This window comes from Silene latifolia, chromosome 6 (genome assembly GCF_048544455.1).
Source record: "Silene latifolia isolate original U9 population chromosome 6, ASM4854445v1, whole genome shotgun sequence".
Taxonomy (NCBI): Eukaryota; Viridiplantae; Streptophyta; class Magnoliopsida; order Caryophyllales; family Caryophyllaceae; genus Silene; species Silene latifolia.
Genome location: NC_133531.1, coordinates 130,919,347 through 130,942,116, shown reverse-complemented (window position 1 = coordinate 130,942,116; position 22,770 = coordinate 130,919,347). Strand labels below are relative to the sequence as shown.

Here is a 22,770-nt window from a genome sequence, read left to right as displayed (position 1 = left end):
AAAATCAACCCACAATGCCTAAGTTTTCATCACATTCCGTACCCACCGAGGAGAACCTACCCAATGGTACTCCCACACCACAACATCTAACCGGAAATTTTATTGCCAAATCCGCATTTATCCAATTAGTCGAAAGAAGCCAATTTGGGGGGATGCCTAGTGAAGACCCTCACTCTCATATGGAGGCTTTTTGCGATTATTGTGATGCGATTTCTCAAACCGGTATAACTCAAGACCAAATTCGATGGGTCTTATTTCCTTTTTCTCTAATTGGCACCGCGAAACAATGGTTGAAAAGCCTTGATAAGGCTACTCTCGGAATTGATTCTTGGAAGAAGTTGGCTCTAGCTTTCTACAAAAAGTTCTATCCACCGGAAAAGACTAACATGCTAAGAGCTCAAATCACGGGCTTTAAGCAAAGGGATGAAGAATATTTGTATGAAGCTTGGGAGCGATTTAAGGGAATTTGTCGCTCATGTCCTCACCATGGACTTAGCGAGTGGTTCTTGGTACAACAATTTTGGAACGGTCTTTATGAAGATTCAAGGAACATTCTCAACATGGGATCAAATGGAATGTTCACCGAAGTTGATGACAATCAAACTTGGAATAAAATTGTGGAAATGGCGGTCCATAACTCACAATATAGTAGACCTCGTAAGCCTACTAGAGGAGGAAAGCATGAAGTGGACTCCGTTACTCAATTGGGTGCTCAACTTAGTGCTCACATTGATACCATCAATTTGAAGTTTTAAAAAGCTATGGCTAGATTTGAAGAAGCCTCAAAATCACCAAAGCATCATGTTAATGCCATGACGGCATCTTCATCAATCCCAAGTGGGATATGTGAGAATTGTGGAACTTTGGGACATGACCAAAGTGAATGTAGGGGAACAAATGAACAAGTGAATGCTTTCCAAGCATAGAAGAGTGGTACCCCTTATTCCAACTATTACAATGAAAACACCAAATTCCAACCAAATCTCTCATACAAAAGCCAAAATGTTCAAAACCCTCAAACAACATACACCCCACCTCCCATGAGAAACCAAAATCAAAGACCCTTTTACAACTAAAACCAAGGTTACTAAAATCAAACTCCATACAATCAACAAAATGACCAAGGTTTTGATGTTCAAAAAGCGGTCCTTCAAATGCAAAAGAATCAACAAGAGTTTTTCACTCAAATGCAAAAGGATAGTCAAGCAAAGGAAATCACCATCAACAGCATTCTAGCTCACACCAAAATGTTGGAAACCCAATTGACTCAATTAGCATCTTCAAGCTCACGAAGACAAAAGGGGCAATTACCACCTCAAGGTAATCCCCCAAGACATGAAACGGTTAGTGCCATTCACTTGAGAAGTGTTACAAGGTATGAAGCACCGAAGAAGCAAGTTGAGGATGAAGTTGTGGAAGCTAGTAACAAAGAAGAAATTGTGCAAAACTCCAAGGATGGAGAACCATCAAAGGAAGAAATTTCAAGGAAAAATGAAGACAAGGTCAAGGAGAAGGAGCCCATTGTGATTAGACTTCCTTTTCCAAATCGTCAAGCTAAGCCCAAATTTGATGACCAACTTGGAAAATTTATGGAAATTGTGAAGAATTTGGAAGTCTCAATTCCTTTCACGGAATTAATCAATCACATGCCGACCTATGCAAAATACATGAAAGACATCCTCACAAAGAAGAAGTCGATCCGGAAGCTTGAGACTATCGCCTTCACTAAGGTGAGTAGTGCAATACTTCAAGGGAGTTCACCTCCAAAACTGAAAGATCCGGGAAGCTTCTAATACCGTGTACCATTGGCGACACCACGATCAACAAAGCCTTATGTGATCTAGGGGCTAGTGTGAGTCTCATGCCATACTCGATGAGTAAAAGGTTGGGGATGGGAGAGCTTAAAAGCACCAATATCACACTCCAAATGGCCGATAGATCGACGAAGACACCATTAGGGATATGGGAAGATGTTCCCGTAAGAGTTGGGAAATTTTTCATCCCGGTGGACTTTGTCATTGTTGACATGGAAGAAGATTCCAACATTCCAATCATTCTAGGAAGACCTTTCTTACACACCGCGGGTGCGGTGATTGATGTGAAGCATGGAGAGCTCACTCTAGAAGTGGGAGATGAGAGCATAACTTTCAATCTTGACAAGATCATGAGAGCTCCCCGTTTGCATGAACCATGTTTTATGGTTGATCATTATAGCCGAAAGGATGATAGGAAGAAGTCGGAAGTCCAATGGAAGAAGAAAATTGAAGATGCTCCATTCAAAGAGCAAGTGAATTGTAACAAAGAGAGCTTGAAAAGCTCACCCATGACAAATGAAGAGGATGGCCTCATTGGCCAAAACAAGAAAATGGGAGAGTTGTCTCCATCAACTCAAGAGATCTTTAGTGATCAAGTAGATGAAGTTTGTGGTCTTTGGGACGATGAGTTTGAAGGGATTTTCAATCCCTATATTGGTAATGCTATCGATCAAGACCGACAACAAGGGCAAAGGTCTATTGAAGATCTTTATCATGATAATGAACAAGCTTTTGACTACTTCTTCAAGGTGTTGAGCAACATCAACAACACCTTGGCCATGCCCCCATGACATCTCACTAAGGATGAGAGTTTGGTGGAGTCCTCCCTAAACCACCATTTGTAAATATTTCTAACTCCCTAACTTGCATTTTAATTCTTACATTGTGCATTTTTGTCATTTTTGGATTTTTATGCTTTGGTCAAGATAATTATCATTTTTGAGAGAAGTGAGGGATGGACTAATAATTCAATTGATGTGTAGTGCTTTAGCTTAGTGTGGGGATAGCAATTGCCTAGGCTATTCATACCTTAGTAGTGCCCCCACAATGAAGATCACGGGATTTGAAGAATGAAAAATGACAAGGGGTATGCAAGAGCACGGAAAAAGCTGAATCCGGGTAAAAAGGGCAGAATCCAAGCGTTTTCTAGGGAATCCGCCCGTCTTCAGACAATCCGGGCATATTTGTCACAATCCGCCCGTCCTTCTGAGCTGAGAATTTGAAATTTTGGGACTGTTGGTAAATCCGAGCGTCCTGCAAGAGAAAACGCCCGTCCTCAGAAAAAACGCCCGTCCTGGAAGAAAAGACGCCCGTCTTTTTTGCTAGGAAAAACAAGAAATTGCACTGGAAAGGAATCCGCCCGTCTTCAGCAGAAGACGCCTGTCCCGTAATTGATAAATCCGAGCGTCTTTGCTGGAAGACGCCCGTCTTTAGGCGAGATTTCTGAAGCCAAAACAGGCAGAATCCGAGCGTCTCGAAGGAAAGACGCCCGTCTTCCCCTGCAATTCAAATTTTTTCGAGTCTTTTATAAACCCCATCCCCCATTCATTTCTTCATTCCTTCATTCAAAACACTACCCATAAACCCAAAAACTCAAAACCCTCATCCTCTCCATCACCAAAACAAGATTTCCTCAACCACATTCATCAAAATCAAATCAAAACATCCTTCTAACAACAATTAATCACTCCTCTTTCAACAAAAAACCAAGCACCAAAATCTTCAACCTTTGAGTCGATTTTTGAATTATAAAGGCAAAGCCTTTCATCTTAAAATCGATTTGGGTATACTTGGAAATTGAAGATTTTCACTCTTTTCTTGGTTGAATCATCAATGGCAAGGACAAAAGGAGCAACAAAGGCACCTAAGGCAAAGACACTATCAACAAGACAAAAGAGTCTTAAAGCAAAGAAAGCCTCATTGGCTATGGTGGTGGCTAGTTCAAACTTGGAAGTGCAACAACATCAACAACTCCGTAAATTGCTCAACTTTCGAACTATCCGGAGGTAATTTTTATTTCTAACTCCCATAGGGAAACATTTACCAAGTATGCTAGAAAATCCTTTCTATCCACCAAGTTTATTTGTGAAGATGCCTTAGATAATTTGGGTGTCCTTGAGCAAACCAAAGCCTTCTTTAAAGCCATGGGGTTGGAAAAATTGTTTGCTACCAAAGAATTGACATACCCCTCCCTTACCTTAGAATTCTTGAGTTCTTTGAAAGTTACTAAGGTAGACAATAGAGAAAACATTGAGTTTCGCCTTGCTAATGCTAGTAGGCGCATCACCTTTGAGGAATTGGGTAATGTATTGGGTCTTAGTGATTCACCTAGTTATTTCAAGAATTTTGGCAAGTATGACCCCGCTCCTCTTTGGGAGGCGATTTCTGGAAGGAAATTTGAGAACTATCATGCTAGTCGCGCTCTATTAGTCCACCATCCGGGCATTAGAGTGTGGCATAAGGTCATCGGAAATACCATCATTGCAAGAAAAGACACCAACCACTTTACCAAGCTCGATTGTATTCTCCTTGAGTCGGCCTTAGATATTGGAAGGGAATTCACCAAGCCTTAAAATTCTCTAAGGCTTTTGGTGGAAAGATGGCTAAATGTTGATTGTGGGAATCAAGGCACCACGGTTATTGTGAATGGAGGTCTAGTCACTCTTTTGGCTAAGTTCTTTGATCCGAATTTCAACAAGGATGGCAAGTATGTGGCAAAGAAGGGTGGTCATCTCATTGACATGGATGCTATGATTAACAAGTACAAGTGGGTCACTCATAACCCTCTTGACACCAAGTATGGGTGGCTCACCAATGAGGCTAGATCTTTTACTTTGCCTTCCAAGATATGCCGTTTGAGTGTTCATAGAACCAACTACCTCCTTCCTCTCTCAAAAGAAGCCGAATACATTATCCGACAACAAAAGGGTGAAATTGAAATGCCCTCCTCTTCCATTGTCACACCACCCTATCCTTTCAAGTACCAAGAGTTCAAACCCGAAGGTGTTGAAGCAAGCAATGATTATGTGACTCTACTTATGCAAGAGATGCACAAGCAAGCTTTTAAGGATCGGGAAGATGCTTACTTAGCCCAATATCCACCCCTTCTTCATTTAGCTAGGCAAGGACTACTTGATCCTTCATGTGCTTTGCCTAGTTGGGCGGATATGGAGGTCTTCTTTCCGAGTGCATCTAGTGAGATTCCGGGTGACGATGAGGTTGTCGGTGATGAGGTTATTGATGATAACATTGAAGAAGAGGCTAGTGATGAAGAAGAAGAGGATGGTGAAGAAAGTGAACAAGAAAGTGAAGAGGGAAGTGGTGATGAGTCCACTTCTATTGAGGAAGATGATAATAATGATGATATGGTGGAAGTGTTGGAAATCTATATCTCATTTTTAACATATTCATATATGTCTCAAATTAATTTAGTCATAAAATTAATTACAAATCTTATGCATGCAAACAATGTAAAATATAGAGAAGAAATCATTTTCTCACCATATGATTTTCGGATATATGGGCACAAGTGAGTTCTCCTACTCACTTGTTCTTGAGCTCTCCAAATGGAAGAACAAGGATTCAAATATAGAATGCCTCCCAAAAGCATATACCCAAGGAAAACTCATAATAACCAATATTATTTAGATCTAGTAATATTATTAGTTTTACTATAAAATTGACACAAAATAAATTGTATTTTTCTCTTGAAAATTTCGGTCAAGAGAGAGTATTTTGTGTGGTTTATTTCTCTAGAAATCTCATAAGATGTAGAGAGCATATTTGTTTTCTTACTCTAGAAAATTATATGCTTTAATGAATGAATAATAAGAAAAAGAACCTCTCCTTTTCTTTTCTTTTGGCCGAAAAAATGGCTTGGGTAGGTTGCCCAATATTTTTCATTTTTGCTCTTCACAAGAGACTAGGCATGCAAGCCTACAACCTAGGGTTATCATTGTGTCTCCATTTAAAAATAAACAACACAATATGAATAATACACTCCCACCCTTATTTTCGGTTTTAAGCATAAAATGGAGAATCCATTTTATTTTGTCATTTGTCAAATTTGTCACATGTAACATGTTACATGACATGTCACAATGTAATGTATTTTTAACATATTAAAAATCAACATACTCATAAAATATGTCATTTACAAAAGCGACTAGTAATTCGTAATTACTCGTACCAAAAATGTTTCCAAATTATAAATTACAACTTTCTGTATTTATAATAATTTATTCATTCCGTTTCAATTGTTTCTGTAAACAATAATTTCATCTAAGTAATAAAACAATTCGATTACTTAGACCGTGTCTCATTTAATCATATTTACAATAAGATACGTAAATTATACTCACAAAATCATTCGTCAATTTTAAACAATTTAATTAACTCGTATCGGTATACGATTAATTAAATAATCAATTAAGAGTATTTCCCTATAGGTATGACCTAAGGGGATCAACTGATCACCACCGTCGCACGACAGTAATGTCAAACTCTAGTCAGCCAATCATTACCGATATGTGTTGACCAGTTGACTGTAAAATATTACATCCCACATGTATTCTTAAAATGAGATTTAATAATGATATTTAAATCATGTGATCGCACTATTGTTGAGTACACATTTCCCAACAATCTCCCACTTGTCCTCGACAAGTTGTGCGTCACTAATTCTCTTGTCCTATTACTATCTCCCACTCAATGCAAGGTGTCTTTCGGGTCGTACTTGCAAGTGATCATATCGAGAGTGGTTTCCTCGATCTGGAGAATAACTGATTGACCGGATTTATCTATCATAGATACCTTCCGAGCGTGGTCACGCATTTCCAGTTCATTACTCCTCGAGTGGCCCTGAGATATTATTTTAACCCTAACAAGGGGGTGGACAATTCCTATCGCACTTATTCCCTTCGACTAGCCACAACCATCATAACCCAAAATATGCCCATTTGACCCCATTTACGAAGGTCGTAGTAACACAAATCAAAGTTAATCTGAAACTGTGCCATCTTAGGAGAACAGTCTTTAGTCAAAAGAATCGACTCATTAGAATACTATATTAGCTCTCGCCATGACCAGGCTTTATAAATTTGCCAGAACTCTATAAGCGGTCACTGCCCGACAAAGTGTTCCTAACAGCCTGCCTATGTGATCGACTAGTCATCTCACATGACTCTGTGGCACTTGAACTTGCCATCAATCGCATCACACTTTAGTCACTTCGAGACGTCACCTCATGTAAGTGACTATGGGCGAATACAATGCTAATCCGTGTTCACTTTAACGGGGTTCAATTGTCTCTACAACCCGTTTGGATGTAACAAAGTATAATTAAAGAGTTTTAAGGAAAAACTCGAACGACAAATGCGATTATCACATATGAATAGTCAATGCCTGATTACTATTTCATGTTCTATAATCTAATTTGATCTTGTATGTAGTTGTTCATTTCAATTCAATTGAAATGACATGACTCATCATGTTTAGCCTTTGAGAAGGCTTTGGTTAGTAGGTTTTATCAACTTCTTGTACCTTACTCAACCTTACTACATACTCGTTTTCCTTTGTAATATATACATTTGCATCACAAAACTTTCTGAGTACGTGTCGAGATCCAATCAAGACATAGGTCCTCTAGCCTAAGAATAGCTCCCACTGTTTTCACAGTGTGCAGGACTCATCCTTTTGCACATCTTATGATTGCAAGTGTACTCAATTTCCGTTATAAATATCTATCATTGTTCTTTATTGCCTAGAACGATTCTAGAAAATCTACTTCTCAATTAACATAGCCACAATGGTATCTTAACCATCCTAATGTGTTTTGATTATGGTTTTGTCGGAAACCACGCGCAATCTCAATTGTCAACTGGTACTTAAGGGTAATCTTTTATGGCTTACTTGGTAAAGATTAATTAAATTCGATTTTGAAAACAATTCATCATACTCAAAGTATATGAAGTGTTATACATCATTACTCATTTAATTGATCCGGCAGCGGAAGCAAATGGAATCAATCAAACATGTTCAATTTTATTGAACTTAGTAATGAATCTTATAAACATAAGACTTCTTATTTGACGCTAATATCATGTGGATTTATCTTCATAAATCCGGATATTAAAGATGTATTATAATACTCCAAAAGTCTTAAATCATTCTCAATGATCAATATGTCATCCACATATCGAACTAATTAAAATTTCCGTAACTCCCACTAAACTTCATGTATAAAAACAACTTCTCGACTTATCGAGAAAAGTTTTATAACATGATCAAATCATTGATTCCAACTCATTGATGTCCTACTTAAGACCATCTCTTAAGTTGCACATTATCTTAGGATTGCAAGAATCTATAAAACTCATGACATGTATTGAATACATTCCTTCTTTTGAAGAAGTGGGTTTTAGATTCACATGCTGTATGCGTATCCTCATAATGAAACACAATCCCTAAGAAGACCCAAATAGACACAAGCATTTCAACTAGTGCAAAACACTTTGCCACTAATCAAGCTTTGAAATCTCTCTTTATTAGTGCAAAACCCTTTGTCACTAATCAAGCTATTTTATTTCGGATTTTCATGGCTCTAAGCCTTGTATTGAGATGTGACTTAAACACTCTTATGTAAGTCATATGTTCATTACTTTCCAGAAGTAATCAACTTGAATCAAACAATTTCTTTGTAAGTTGTTAGCTCTTTACTTTCTTTAAAAGTAACACTAATTCATCACCTTTAACAAGTGATGACTTTAACCTCCTGGGTTTTAAAGAAACAACGTCTTATACAAAACGTCTCATGTAGCCAAGAAAGTCTTAAAGAAACAACGTCTTATACAAAACGTCTCATGTAGCCAAGAAAGTCCAGTTTCTTGCGACATGACATTCTTTGTGGCTCTTGAATAATTTCTCCCACTCTGTCTTCTAGAAATAAACTTGTATTTTAGAAAGACAGCTTCACGAGCCGCAAACCCGTCGTACTCGTGATAATTGTAAGGGAAAAATGAGCATTTGTTTCTTGTGAAAACTTACAAATATGGTACATTACCATTTCATATCTCATATGATTTAGTGGAAAATACTTTAGACAAAAATGATAAATTCCCCAAAAGGATCAAGTAACTCAAAGTAACTTGATTGAAGTCCAAACCATATCGAATAGCGTTTGATTTCTTGTCCAACCACACATTATTCCATAATGCGTGCTAAGAGAGATTAACTTGTGATACTATATTACATTTCCTTTGGCTTATATCAAAGTCTTCACTTTGATAATCCCATCACGACTAAATCGTGATTCCTTGAACTCTTTAAACTTCTCCAAGATTTTTCTATTTACCTTATTAAGTGAACACATTAGCGTCAACTTAAATCGTTGGTAAAAGAAAATGATCAACCTATTTTGGATCGATGATTTGCAATCTCGATCTCCTTTTCAACCAAAAGGCACGAGACATCTTGCTTTGAATACAAGATACGCATATACCATTAACAATCTAATGGTTTCAAGAGTACTCGATAACTCTTTGCGTTAATCATTTCCAGAATTTCAGGTTTAATCTTGGGTTACCAATTTGAGTCTTGCATCATCTTCATGATATATCATTCTAGTTTGGTTTAGAATATAATCACCTTGATAATGGGCTAGCCATACATCAAATCGTGGTGTATAGGGTCACAAAAGTGAAACCTCTTTTGTGTTTTAACAAGTTTGTATTCTTATTTAGAGTTTATGTACTTAATAGTCACAATTAAGTACAACTCCAAACCCAAAAACTAGATTTTAGTACACAATGACTCTATCTCTCGACTTTATTGTTGCTAGTCGTCATATTCTAATCATCCCATGTATCAAACATAATGATGAAAACCACCACCGGTTTCTAATATTGACGAAGTAGTACTAGCAAAATTTTATGTCAATCAAATAAACATTTAAAGAAGAAGGTCCCATTAGATGTCCCACAACTAACTTGTTGATTCTTCAATAATTTGGGGTAGTTTCCTTTCTCGTGTCCAACATTTAAGACAATGGAAACTTTATCGATTGGGATTGATAGGTTTAGTATCATCATTCTCAACAACTTTACCTTTAACATAACCTTGTATCAATTCCATTCTAATTTTACTTCTTTAACCTCGTACTCATCTTAACGGTTTAAGAGAATGCTCCCACTCATTTCAATGAGTCTTTACTTAGAGAAGAAAAGGTGAATCTTATGAAGATTACTCTTCAATTCAATCGTTTTAGTCTTAAAACTTTCATTGAAGTGGTTGCGTTATTTTGGTCAATTACGAATTCTGACAAAACTAATTACCAAAACAATTTATCGCTTCAAGGTACTTAATTCAATTAAGTATATGAAATATAATCCATTGTAAGTAGAAGTGTTAGTCAAGAATCAAAAACCTGTTTGATAATGAATAACTTTAATCTATACTCTTTGCAAGAGATCCTTAGCAATGGGTAATTCGAGGTCTTTAGAAGAAAATTCAAATTTTGTCTTTAGATACGATGTTTTAATGGAGTTTTGAATCGAAATGATATCGTATATGAATTGTGGTAAAGAAATAGAACAATATAACAACGGAATAGTGGAAAACTTAACATTTATCGTTTTATTAATACTTGTAAACAACAAGTAAAGCATTTACATAGTGACCTCTACCCAACTATGATAAATGATTCCGAGATCCAAATTCATATTAACTTGGGCACGGTAGGGCCGATGAAACCCTTATCAATATAACTCGGTGGATTAACTCTTTAATCGATTCTACTTTTAGAACTCTCGGTCGATAAAATTACTCTAAAATTTATCTATAGCCCGGAACACATGTGGCTACGGTCGCGAATACTTCCGTTGAGCTCAATCCAAATTTCGAATAAATGTGTCCATGATCCAAATCCACGTCAACTTGGGCACGGTATGGCGAAAAACCCTCATCAACATGAATTCGGTGGATAGACATTTATCACCCACTTCCCCTACGTAACAAGGTTTGTACCCCGGTAGGGCCGAGTGCACTCCCTCGCGAAATAGGTTTTCATGGTTTCTACTATTTGGTAAGGCTAAGTCTCAATTGTTTGTTTTAGCGAGAGGTCATGTCAATTTATTATCTATCACGTTTTAAGAGAACTAAAGCGGTGAACTACGATAATTCTAATTGATACGGTCGATAAACTCGATAAAAGATGATGCATGTTTTAGTTATGGCGATTTAGCGATGCATGCAACATATAAATAAAATGCAAAGCATAAATTAAATCCTAGTATGGCCTTCCTAAAATAGAAAATCTAATTAACTATTACATATTCGGAAACCAACTCCATTGGTCCCTTGAACTTCGGTTGAGGCACGCATCTCGAGGTAACACTGTCTTTATGTATCGCCTTCTTGAAGAAATCCGTCTTTATCGAACTCCGGAATAAATAAATTACATAATAAATTACATAATTTCCTATTATACATATGTAATTAAAATAAAATAAATCTATTAAATTACAAAACGGTGATACGAGATCACAATAAATTACAACCGAATCGATATTCCCATACATTTTGAATAATACCAATTAAAATTAAGGCCATACTAAGTAAAAATTACATAATTCAAAAATTACATAAAATAAAATTATGACAATCATAAATAAAATGCAGCATTAAAATATGTATAAACATGCCCAATTTTATGCTAAATCGCCTTTAAGGAGCCAATATCGTATATTACACGGTTTTTACGGATTTGCGTGATTCAACGTTTTATAATCACAAAAATTACATAAATTCATATTTATGCACAAGTTAATTAACCTAACCGCTTAGGACTCAAAATTAGTCTCCACTAACTATTTGACCATAATTAACTCATATTACTAAAATTGTTCATTAATGGACCTAAAATTACAATAAAAATGCTATGAACTTCAAATAAATCACAAAAATTTCAAATAAATTCAAAATTTGAAATTTAAACTCATGAACATTCTGGAAAAATACCATGACACTCATAATGTTCAAAAACTTAGGTTAAAAATTTTGAAAGTTATCGGGAAAAACAATGTTGCGGTTTATCGGATTTATCAATAAAAATCATAAAAACATGAGAAAAAATATATTCATCAACTTTTCAATTTTAGATCTGAAAAAGATAATAAAATGCAACATGTGACGTTTTTCCTTAGTCATGAAGTATGTTTTAGCAATTATTCACTAATTAAGTCACTATTTATGCTATTTTCATCAAAAATCCATAAATCATGCATGAAAACTTCATTATAGCCTATTATTTTAAACACATCTTGTAAAATTGCATGTGACAACATACTAAATTTCTATGACCAGATTCGAAATATTTCTCATATTACCCTATTTATCATTTAAATTCGATTTTTAACATGAAAAATCCATTTTTCGAGCATAAGAACTCCAAAAATTATGAAAATTTCCAGATCATCTAAAAATAATATATGTGAAAACATATCCAAAAACCACTAGAAAATTCGAAGTTTAGCTAATTTTCGTCCAAAAATGACATTTTTATCATAAAAATCACATTTTAATGCCAATATTATATAAAATGAACAATAAAATCCATAAGTTAAACCAAAATATCCTAAAACATTTTAGGACCAGAAACTTTAACATGCATAATAAATTTTGTGATATTTCATAATAAACACAAATTTATAAGTTTTGTTTGTTAATCATATAACTCGGAAAAACAATAACCGATTTGCATGAAAACAACCTTGTGCTCATGATACCGCTTGTTGGAAATCTATATCTCATTTTTAACATATTCATATATGTCTCAAATTAATTTAGTCATAAAATTAATTACAAATCTTATGCATGCAAACAATGTAAAATATAGAGAAGAAATCATTTTCTCACCATATGATTTTCGGATATATGGGCACAAGTGAGTTCTCCTACTCACTTGTTCTTGAGCTCTCCAAATGGAAGAACAAGGATTCAAATATAGAATCCCTCCCAAAAGCATATACCCAAGGAAAACTCATAATAACCAATATTATTTAAATCTAGTAATAATATTAGTTTTACTATAAAATTGACACAAAATAAATCGTATTTTTCTCTTGAAAATTTCGGTCAAGAGGGAGTATTTTGTGTGGTTTATTTCTCTAGAAATCTCATAAGATGTAGAGAGCATATTTGTTTTCTTACTCTAGAAAATTATATGCTTGAATGAATGAATGAATAATAAGAAAAAGAACCTCTCCTTTTCTTTTCTTTTAGCCGAAAAAATGGCTTGGGTAGGTTGCCCAATATTTTTCATTTTTGCTCTTCACAAGAGACTAGGCATGCAAGCCTACAACCTAGGGTTATCATTTTGTCTCCATTTAATAATAAACAACACAATATGAACAATACACTCCCACCCTTATTTTCGGTTTTAAGCATAAAATGGAGAATCCATGTTATTTTGTCATTTGTCAAATTTGTCACATGTAACATGTTACATGACATGTCACAATGTAATGTATTTTTAACATATTAAAAATCAACATACTCATAAAATATGTCATTTACAAAATCGACTAGTAATTCGTAATTACTCGTACCAAAAATGTTTCCAAATTATAAATTACAACATTCTGTATTTATAATAATTTATTCATTCCGTTTCAATTGTTTCTGTAAACAATAATTTCATCTAAGTAATAAAACAATTCGATTACTTAGACCGTGTCTCATTTAATCATATTTACAATAAGATACGTAAATTATACTCACAAAATCATTCGTCAATTTTAAGCAATTTAATTAACTCGTATCGGTATACGATTAATTAAATAATCAATTAAGAGTATTTCCCTATAGGTATGACCTAAGGGGATCAACTGATCACCACCGTCGCACGACAGTAATGTCAAACTCTAGTCAGCCAATCATTACCGATATGTGTTGACCAGTTGACTGTAAAATATTACATCCCACATGTATTCTTAAAATGTGATTTAATAATGATATTTAAATCATGTGATCGCACTATTGTTGAGGACACATTTCCCAACAGGAAGACTAGCAAGCTTTGGAGGCTCCTACCCTCTTAAGGTTTGTCTACTTCTTTCTTTCTTTGTTTTATTTATTTATCTTGATCATGGTTGGAGTAGTCGTAGCAACATAGAGGACTAACACCTCGGTCCCATTGAGGTGTTCTTATTTTATTGTTCCCACTTTTGAAAATCCAAAATGACAAATTTAGTTTCATGCATTGGATTTGTGTGCATGAACTACCCCCGACTTTAGGACATTAGAAATAATGTCTAACTCGGTTTGGGGAAGTACATGAATACGCAACGGGAGGTAATCTAAATTACGCTCTCCGTCATAAACAAAAACCCTTGCATCATGTAGTGTAGATTAGTATAGCATGCATTTAGGGTAGAATTCATGCATCATGCTTGCATGATTTCCCATCATTTTGGCCATTGAGGACAATGCCCATATTAGTGTGGGTATGGGGAATTCTAACTTAACTTTTATTCAAAAATCCATAAAAATTTGAAAATTTGAAAAACCAAAAACAAGTTCTTTTCCTTTGTAGTGTAGTCATGTATATATTGTGTTTGTTTTATCCTTGTTCACATTGATCGACTACGCCACATCCGAGACATGAGGATATTGAAGACCGCATGGTATGATCTTTCTAATCTCCTTTTTCCTCTTTATGTTAATGACTATGTGGCTTTATTTTGATTGATGCGGTATAACAATGTGAACTTAGGACTTGCATTTAGTTTATATGTCATATTAGTTGGTAGAATCATTTGCATTAGGATGTTTATATGCTAGTTGCATCATGGCATGTAGTTGCATGTTAGAAAAAATTTTGCGAAACCATTTACTTGGGAAGCTTGACAAGTGTATATAGGCCCTAGTAGATGCTTTTTTCTTCTTAAGACTTTGCTTGTTAGAATACTTGTAAAACACCCTAGGATGTGTCATGCTAGTATCCTTTGACCCATGGATTAAGGCCTAGTCAAGAGTACCTTGTGGTGTAATAACTCCTTGGCTACCGTTTATTCCAAGGTGACCCTTGAAACCATGCATCCATCCATCATCAATGTTCTACCACATTTTTGTCATCAAAGGGAATGGGCACAAAAAGAAGTCATTTTGAGTTCAATGAAATGAAAAGTGAAAGAAAGTTTGCAAAAATGCATCAAATGAAAAGGAGCAAAAATAGAACTCCTATGCTTCAAATATAAGCCACCCTCACTACATATGAGGTGACTTTGAAAATGTTCAAAAAGAAATGCAAAAAGTTGTCAAGTGTTGAAATGCCAAAAATCAAAAGAAATGGCAAAGAAAGTGTTCTCAAATGTTATATGCCACAAGAAATTGGGGGGAAAACAACAACAAAGCAAACTCCCAAAGTGAAACTCAAATATCTATTGATCCCTTTATCCATCGTATCCATTTTTGTGCATGGTAGAGAGGGACGACCCTTCTTCATGTCTAGGCAAGAGGGGGAATTCCGCGATCCTCCAGTGTTTCTAACACCATGAGGAGTCTATTCTTGACAAAAGCATTTAACGATTGAGGACAAAGGTACCCTAGCTTGACCCAATTTGGAGGTGATTTATTGGTATCCTTCTAGGCTTAGTAGTTTGAACAAAATTGCATCTATGAAGGAGTATGTACCCTTGAATTGCTTCCCTTGTAGATAATTTCCGCCACTTAGATGAGGAAAGTGGCTATTCTTTTGTAGATGCATCCATTACTAGATTTTATGTGCTTAATGTTTGGATGTGTCGCCATTTTGGCAAGACCCACCTTGCCTTGCAAGAAGGCATCCTAACTCATGGTTGTCTTGTTGTGAGTTGAAGGGGCGGAGTGAGACCCGCTAATTGTCTTATATCGGCTATGTTATTAGGTTAGTTTAAATAATGGTCCTAGTCTTTGTCACCTCTTTACTCGAGACGAGCAAAGGTTCGGTTTGGGGATATTTGATGTGACCATAATTAGAGCACATTTAGTCCCCGAATTAGCCTTGTTCCCATGCTTTTTAGTGCATATTTGGGTCATTTATTATCTTTAGTTCTTTGGTTTGCATATTCTTTGAGGTTTTGTGTCCTTGGTAGGAAAGGAGTGCAAACCTTGCATTTTCATGGCAAAATGAGACTAAATTGATTGAATTCAATGACCAAGCATCAAGGAGAGACAAGATTAGAAGGCCTTTGTACATACTATAGTAGATGGGCAATGATGAGAAAAGATCCTTGCATCCCCGAGGAAATCCCCAAGGATTTTATGAAGAAAAAGGAAGAAAAGAAGAAGAAACGAGACTGCACAGCAATCCGTGCGTCTTCCCCAGAAGACGCCCGTCTCCACCACCACAATCCGTGCGTCTTCTCCCCAAGACGCTCGGGCAAAAGACCCAGAAGACGCCCGTCTTCTCCACAAGACGCCCGGGCAGAAACCACCGAATTCGCCCGTCCCGTGCTAAAGACGCCCGGATTCCCAGTCAGACCCATTTCGTCTTCTTCAAGCTTCAATGAAAGATGCACATATTTTTTCTAGAGACCGGAGTCTTTCCAAAAAGACCGGCGTTTCCTTAAGTAGGGACTTAATCGTCATTTAAGCCCTTAGTTAACCCTAATTCATCCACCTAATCCCCACTATAAATACCCCATTAGTCTAATTAGAAGAGCATGTTCTTCTTAGCAATCTTTAGTGTAGTTAATATCAATCAAATCTCTCTTTAATTTTGTAATCAACAATTAATCAAGTTTTAATACAAGTTTTATTTCCTTAATCTCCCTCTTGTTCATCCTTTATTTTGGTTAATTGAAGATTATTTGGGTTATTATTGGGAGATTGACAACCTTCCAATCAAGCATCAAGTACTTCTTTTATTCTTTGTTTTATTATTGGAATCATTAGTAGGTATAATTATCTTAATCCCTTTTTAATTATTGCTAATTACTTTCATTTATTCATCATGTTTCACTTTGTTGGTATGATTGACAACCTTGCTAGCATGTTCAACATGATAATGAGTGAGTAGTTTCCTTAGCTAGGGTTAATGGGTAATTAGGGGAAACCAACATGGGGAATGATTCATGCTTAAATTAATATGCTTTCATGGTTTATTTGCTTGCTTGTTATGATGTCAACTCATGCACATGTTATGTTTGATGAAATGCGAGCCTATGAATCCGTGCATTTTTTACCCATCACCTATCTTTTCAATAAGACTTGTAAGACATAAACCAACTCGAGTCTCATTAGACCATGCATGTTGTTGAGTAGGGAAGACTAAGTCGACTTGTAGGTGTTGTACAATCTAATCGATTCGGCTTCGGGACCCAAACTTTCCTAGGATCGTAAGATATAAACCAACTCGATCCATCATAACAATAATTTCTTGCTTATAATTTGAGAACATGTTTGTATGATCAATTCCCATGAATCCCCTATGACCCCATGACACCCTAGTGCTTTTTATCAATTGTTTACATCCTTTTTTATTCATCTTGCTTGTTTAATTTCATTGCTATTTAGTTTAGTGATCTTCTATTCAAACCCCAATTGTGACACCCCTAAGACACCACTAGTTGCAATAGAAATCTCATCTCAATTCCCGTCCCTTGGGATCCGACATTTACTTGCCTCTTTACTAATTGTAGAGTTGTTTGTGAAGTTATAAATTGTGTTTTGGTCTAAGTGCTCCTAACGACAAGTAACCGAAAGATTTAGTCCCGACCATGGATCAATCTTAATGCCTCTTTTGATGACGACGTGTCCTAAGAGTTTTCCGGAGGTGACCCCGAATGCACACTTCTGAGGATTTAGTCTCATGTTATATTTCCGCAGACGAGCGAAGAATTTTCGGAGGGCACTGATGTGCCCGTCGCGTTCTTTCGATTTGACGATCATGTCATCGACATATACCTCTACCTCCTTGTGCATCATATCATGTAGGAGAGTGGTAGCGGTTCTTTGATAGGTCGCTCCGGCGTTGATGAGGCCGAAAGGCATGACCGTGTAGCAATATGTACCCCACTGTGTAGTGAACGCAGTCTTGTGCATATCTTCCTCAGCCATTTTAATCTGGTTGTACCCAGCATACCCGTCCATGAATGATAGGAGAGCGTGCTCGGCGGTGTTGTCTACCAGAATGTCAACATGTGGCAAAGGGAAGTCGTCTTTTGGACTCGCCTTGTTCAGATCCCTGAAGTCGACGCAAACCCGAATTCTTCCGTCTTTCTTCGGTAGCGGCACAATTTTGGCCACCCAATCCGAGTATTCAGACACTTTGATGAACCCAGCCTTGAACTGTTTGTCCACTTCTTCCTTGATTTTTAGGGCCCATTCAGGACGCATCCGGCGTAGCTTCTGCTTCACAGGTTTAGCCCCGGTTCAATGGGTATCCGGTGCTCTGCGATTTCTCTGTCAATCCCAGGCATGTCTCTGTAAGACCAGGCGAACACGTCCTTGTATTCGTTGAGGAGGTCAATGAACTGCTGTCTTTCCGAGGGGTCCAGGGTTGTCCCTATCCTAAGTTCTTGAGGTGTATTGTCGGTTCCTACATTAATAGGCTCTGTTTCCTCAATGATGGGGGTTCTGGTTTCCCGTTTGTCAAGTTCTTTGGCTAAGTGAGGTGGATATTCACTCAAGTCAAATTCCTCATAGTCATTCAGAATTGCATTGCAGTTAAATTGAGATGAGTTATAAGCAAACTTAGCGTTCATTAAGTTGACACGAGCGAAAATTTCGGAAAGGACAGACATCTCGTGATCAGTCAGAGGGGACACAATAGAGGAAGTGGCCCCTGGAACAGGCTCCAGGTTTTCCCCTTTCATGGGAGTGGGGGTGACCCTAGTAGACTCAGCCTCTGAATCAGCCACGACTTTGTGATAAAACAGTGTGAAGGGGACCTTGACTGGGACATCAGGAGTGTTAGGAGCTACGACAGACTCTGACTCCGACTCCAACTCAGATCCTTCTTCGCTTCCCTCCTTGAACATAGGGCCTTCTCCAGTTGTTATCTTGAGAATGCGGCCTTGGCGATCGGTCCACTTGATGGTCTTCCTCCAGCCTTGGGTAGCTTTCTCCGGGTCAGTATCGGAGATCAAGGCGGTTGGGTCAAACTGATTGTCTTTCAGGGCGATGTTGATAATGGCCTCATAGTCAAGGTGTTTGACGTTATCTTCCCCAAATAGGGGTGTGACAGCTTGTCCGTCAAGGCATGGTGACGGCTTAGACTCAGATGATGCAGCTTCGATGTTTTCGGGGATAAAGTAGCAGTCTTGAAAGACTTCCACTCCCGGGTACCTAGCCTTCACCACAGAATCATAGATTGGTTCCGGAAAACCGTGGTAGAGTTCGGACTCTCCCTTGGGGACGAAGTATCCATTGAGAGTCAGGTGGTAGGGACGGAGGATAACCCCGTGCTTCTTGCGTTTTCGGATTAGGAGGTTCATCTCCCGGATATCCTTGTCAGTAGGTTCGTATCCCAGTCCAAAGGGAATGTTGGGGACCTTAGCCTGTTTCAAGGGAGGCAATGGGTCCTTTAGTGGATTGAGCGGCAAACCCGGGAAGTAACCCTGACGCATCATGATATGGTTGACCGTGATGTTGGTGAACGGGGCATAGTCAGAGGGCGCCGATTCATGAGTTATGGCGTTTACGGCTTGGAAACCCCACATTTCATTGTCATCCTCCTCAATGGCTTGGGAGGCTATCCCCTTTCTCATAACTGCTTTGATTGGGGAAGCGGGAATCGTGATTGTTTTCCCGTTGAAGGGGACACTGATATTCTGGTGGAGCGTTGATGTGACCGCCTTGACGGCGTGAATCTAGGGATGTCCCAGGAGCATGTTGAAAGATGCGTCGATGTCGACCACTTGAAAACTGGTTTGTCTTTCTAGTGGTCCGGTTGCGACGGTCAAAGTGACTAGCCCAGCGACCTTGCGACGAGTGCCGTCATAGGCGCGTACTCCTTGATTCGTCGGGATCAAATCAGATTCCTTGACACCCAGCCTGTGGGCAGTTTTAAGAGGAATGACATTTACGGCGAAACCGTCATCCACGAGGACCATGGGTATACTTTTCTGGAGGCATTGTACGGTGATGTACAGGGCCAGGTTATGATTGGCTCCCAACGGAGGGATATCTTCGTCGGAGAAGACGACTGGGTTACTCAGATCAGGAGCGTCTCTTGTCATGTGCGCCACTATTTCTTCTGGGGAAGAGGTGGAGGGCACTGTCAATTTTCCAAGGCCTACAGCAAGGCCTGCCGATGCTCAAAAGACGTTGCGATCAGTTGCCATATTGAGATTTTGGCTTTTGCTTTCTGGAGCTGTTTCAGGATTGAGTTCTCAGGAGCCCTTGGTTGAGTGTCCACCTCTGGGACGATTTGGTCATTCGTTATTGGAACGACCGTTGGATTGTTCGGATTTTGATAGGGACGTCCGGACCGGGTGAGATGTCCGATTTCTTTTGTCCGCTTTTCCTTCCCCGGGAGGATATAGACATCCTCAACATCATCCCTCCATATGCCGTTAATTTCGGAGTCTCGAGGATACCTTGGAGGGGTATTCCTCGGTGGGTAGTTCTTGTGGGGAGTAGTTTTGTGAGGGCGTTTTTATGGGGGTAGTTATTTTGAGGGTAGTTATTTTGAAGGTGATTTTTGTGAGGTCTGTGCCAGAATGGTCGCGAGAGCAATCCATCCTGGGGTGGGTAGTTTTGAACGCTTGGGGAATTCTCCCTCGGGCGCGGTGCCATGGGATTGAAGACGAGCTGATGGTAGGCGTCGTCGAGTCGGGTGGTTCTCTCAGAAAGGCTGGCAATGGCCTCCTCAATTTGTTGAAACATTGTGAGCATAGTGGCAGCACTAAACACAAACACTCCGTCTGAAGGATCTTTTTCCAAAGCATTCACCTCGTTATCCACTGGTAGGATGAGGTGAGAGCAGTCTAGAGTTGGCTCATCGTCAGCGATGGCATGAATTCCCAGGGGATTCGTTTTGTTGTTCGGTTTAGTTGGTGGGGGTAAAGGCAAATCTCCCTTTTCAATCATGTCCTGGAGGAGGTGCTTGAGTTTGAAGCAGTTTTCGGTATCATGCCCCTTCCCTCGATGATACTGACAGTAGGCATTGGGGTTCCAGAATCGGGATTTCTTGGCGACGGTCGGAGCCGGGGTGGGTCCGATCGGTTGTAGCTTCCCTTGGTCCATAAGCCTTTTCAGGGCGTTTGCATAAGTCGACCCTATGTTGGTGAACACTCTCTGGGGGCGTTCAATTTTATTAGCAGATGGTTCGATGAGGTTGACCTCATCAATCTTGTTCGTCTGACCGTAAGGGCGAGATCCGGTTGAGGTGGATCCCTGGTAACCCCTGCCGGTGGTCTTTGCTAAGACACCCTTTCGGAGGTCGTCCTCAATACGCGTCCCCAGAATCTGCAGATCTTGAAAAGTTTTGATATTCTGATACCTCAGCAGGTTGGCATAAACCGGGCGGAGATTGTTGACGAACTTTTCCACCAGAGCTGATTCACTCGGCTTTATGATCAACTGAGTACTCACCCTCCTCCAACGGGTTAGGAACTCAGTGAACCCTTCCTTGTCGTTTTGGGTTAACACTTCGAGAGTATGGGTGCTGGCCTGAATTTCGACGTTGTCGGCATACTGTTTGGCAAACTCAACTGCGATCTCATCCCAGGTGGTGAGGTTTTTCGGATCCAGGGAGTAGTACCATTGGCGAGGGATCGGCTCCAAAGAGGACGGGAAGATCCGGGTAAAGAGCTCCTGTTTGACCCCCTTAATGGCCATGTAGTCTTTGAAAGCATGGATATGGTTGAGTGGGTCCTCCACTCCCTTGAACTTAGGTACGTCAGTCAGGGTGAAGTTGTCAAGTAATTGGTCCCCGACAGGCTCGAACCTGCGGTTGTTCTCAAGATGGATATTGTTACCCCGGGCTAGGAGCTGTTCTTCCAAGAGTTTCAGCCTCTTCTCAGTTTCAGTCAGAGGTGGGGTATTATGTTCCCCAGTTTCCTTGTTCTCCAGGGCGTCGATACGGGTCTCAACGCGATCCAGGGTGACCTTAAGAGCGGTAAGTAGGCTTGCTAGCTGATCAGTTGTGACATCTTTGTTGTTATCATTGTTGTTGTTGGACGAAGCTGAAGACGGGGCCATGGTTCTGAGGCAGAAAAACGGCTCACATTATAACTCAATCCGACACGGTTCCAAGACTGAACGCAGACAACACAAAGGACGAGACAGAGATGAGACTCAACAAGACGGGGCGACCGTGTGTGGTCCCTCGGTGCTGACTCAATTTATAACGTGACGGTGTTTGACCGAACCTTTGACACGAGTCCAACATACGGCGTGACGCCATTGGACGGGTCTCGTGGTGAGACGACTTATAAGTAAAGACCCATAAGTACGTTTTCTTTGACTCGATAGACACGAGGCGGAATTGGAATGGTGGACTGAAGTTTTCAAAAATAGAAATTTTCAAAAAGATTCATTTGTCGCTTTAAAGGGCGGCTTCCGAAGATAGAGATCCCCACAAGTCGATCAGTTGAAAAGGGTTGTCTTAAGTTTATTTTCAAAAGAAGATTTGAGTTTGAGTCGGCTCTGAAAACATTGTATTGTTTCCCAAGACGATTTTGAAGTTCAAAATTGTATGTTTTGAAAATCGAGTTTGAAATGTTTGAAGAGGTCTCGGGGACGGTGCATGGTCCTCAGGATCCCGAAAGTGTCTCAAGAAAAGGGTGTGTGCTTTTCTCGGGTTTTGAAAGAGCCATTGTCGACGCGAAATGGGTTAAAATCCATGTCTAGACGCGGCGATTATAACGGCGTAAAAAGGTGATTTTGAAACGGTTATACAAAACCAGGTTTTGAAAATCGTCATTATGACGGCCTAGAAAGGCGTTCTGAAATGGTTATACAAAACCGGGTT

The 22,770-nt window shown here is 38.9% G+C and overlaps 1 non-coding gene across 1 annotated transcript; it reads right to left on the bottom strand.

The window, feature by feature from the left end:
- Positions 1-386: 386 nt before the first annotated feature.
- Positions 387-493, bottom strand: LOC141589184 (small nucleolar RNA R71). Its single transcript, XR_012520134.1, has one exon. It is a non-coding gene; the product is annotated as a small nucleolar RNA R71 (small nucleolar RNA).
- Between the last annotated feature and the right edge of the window lie 22,277 nt (positions 494-22,770).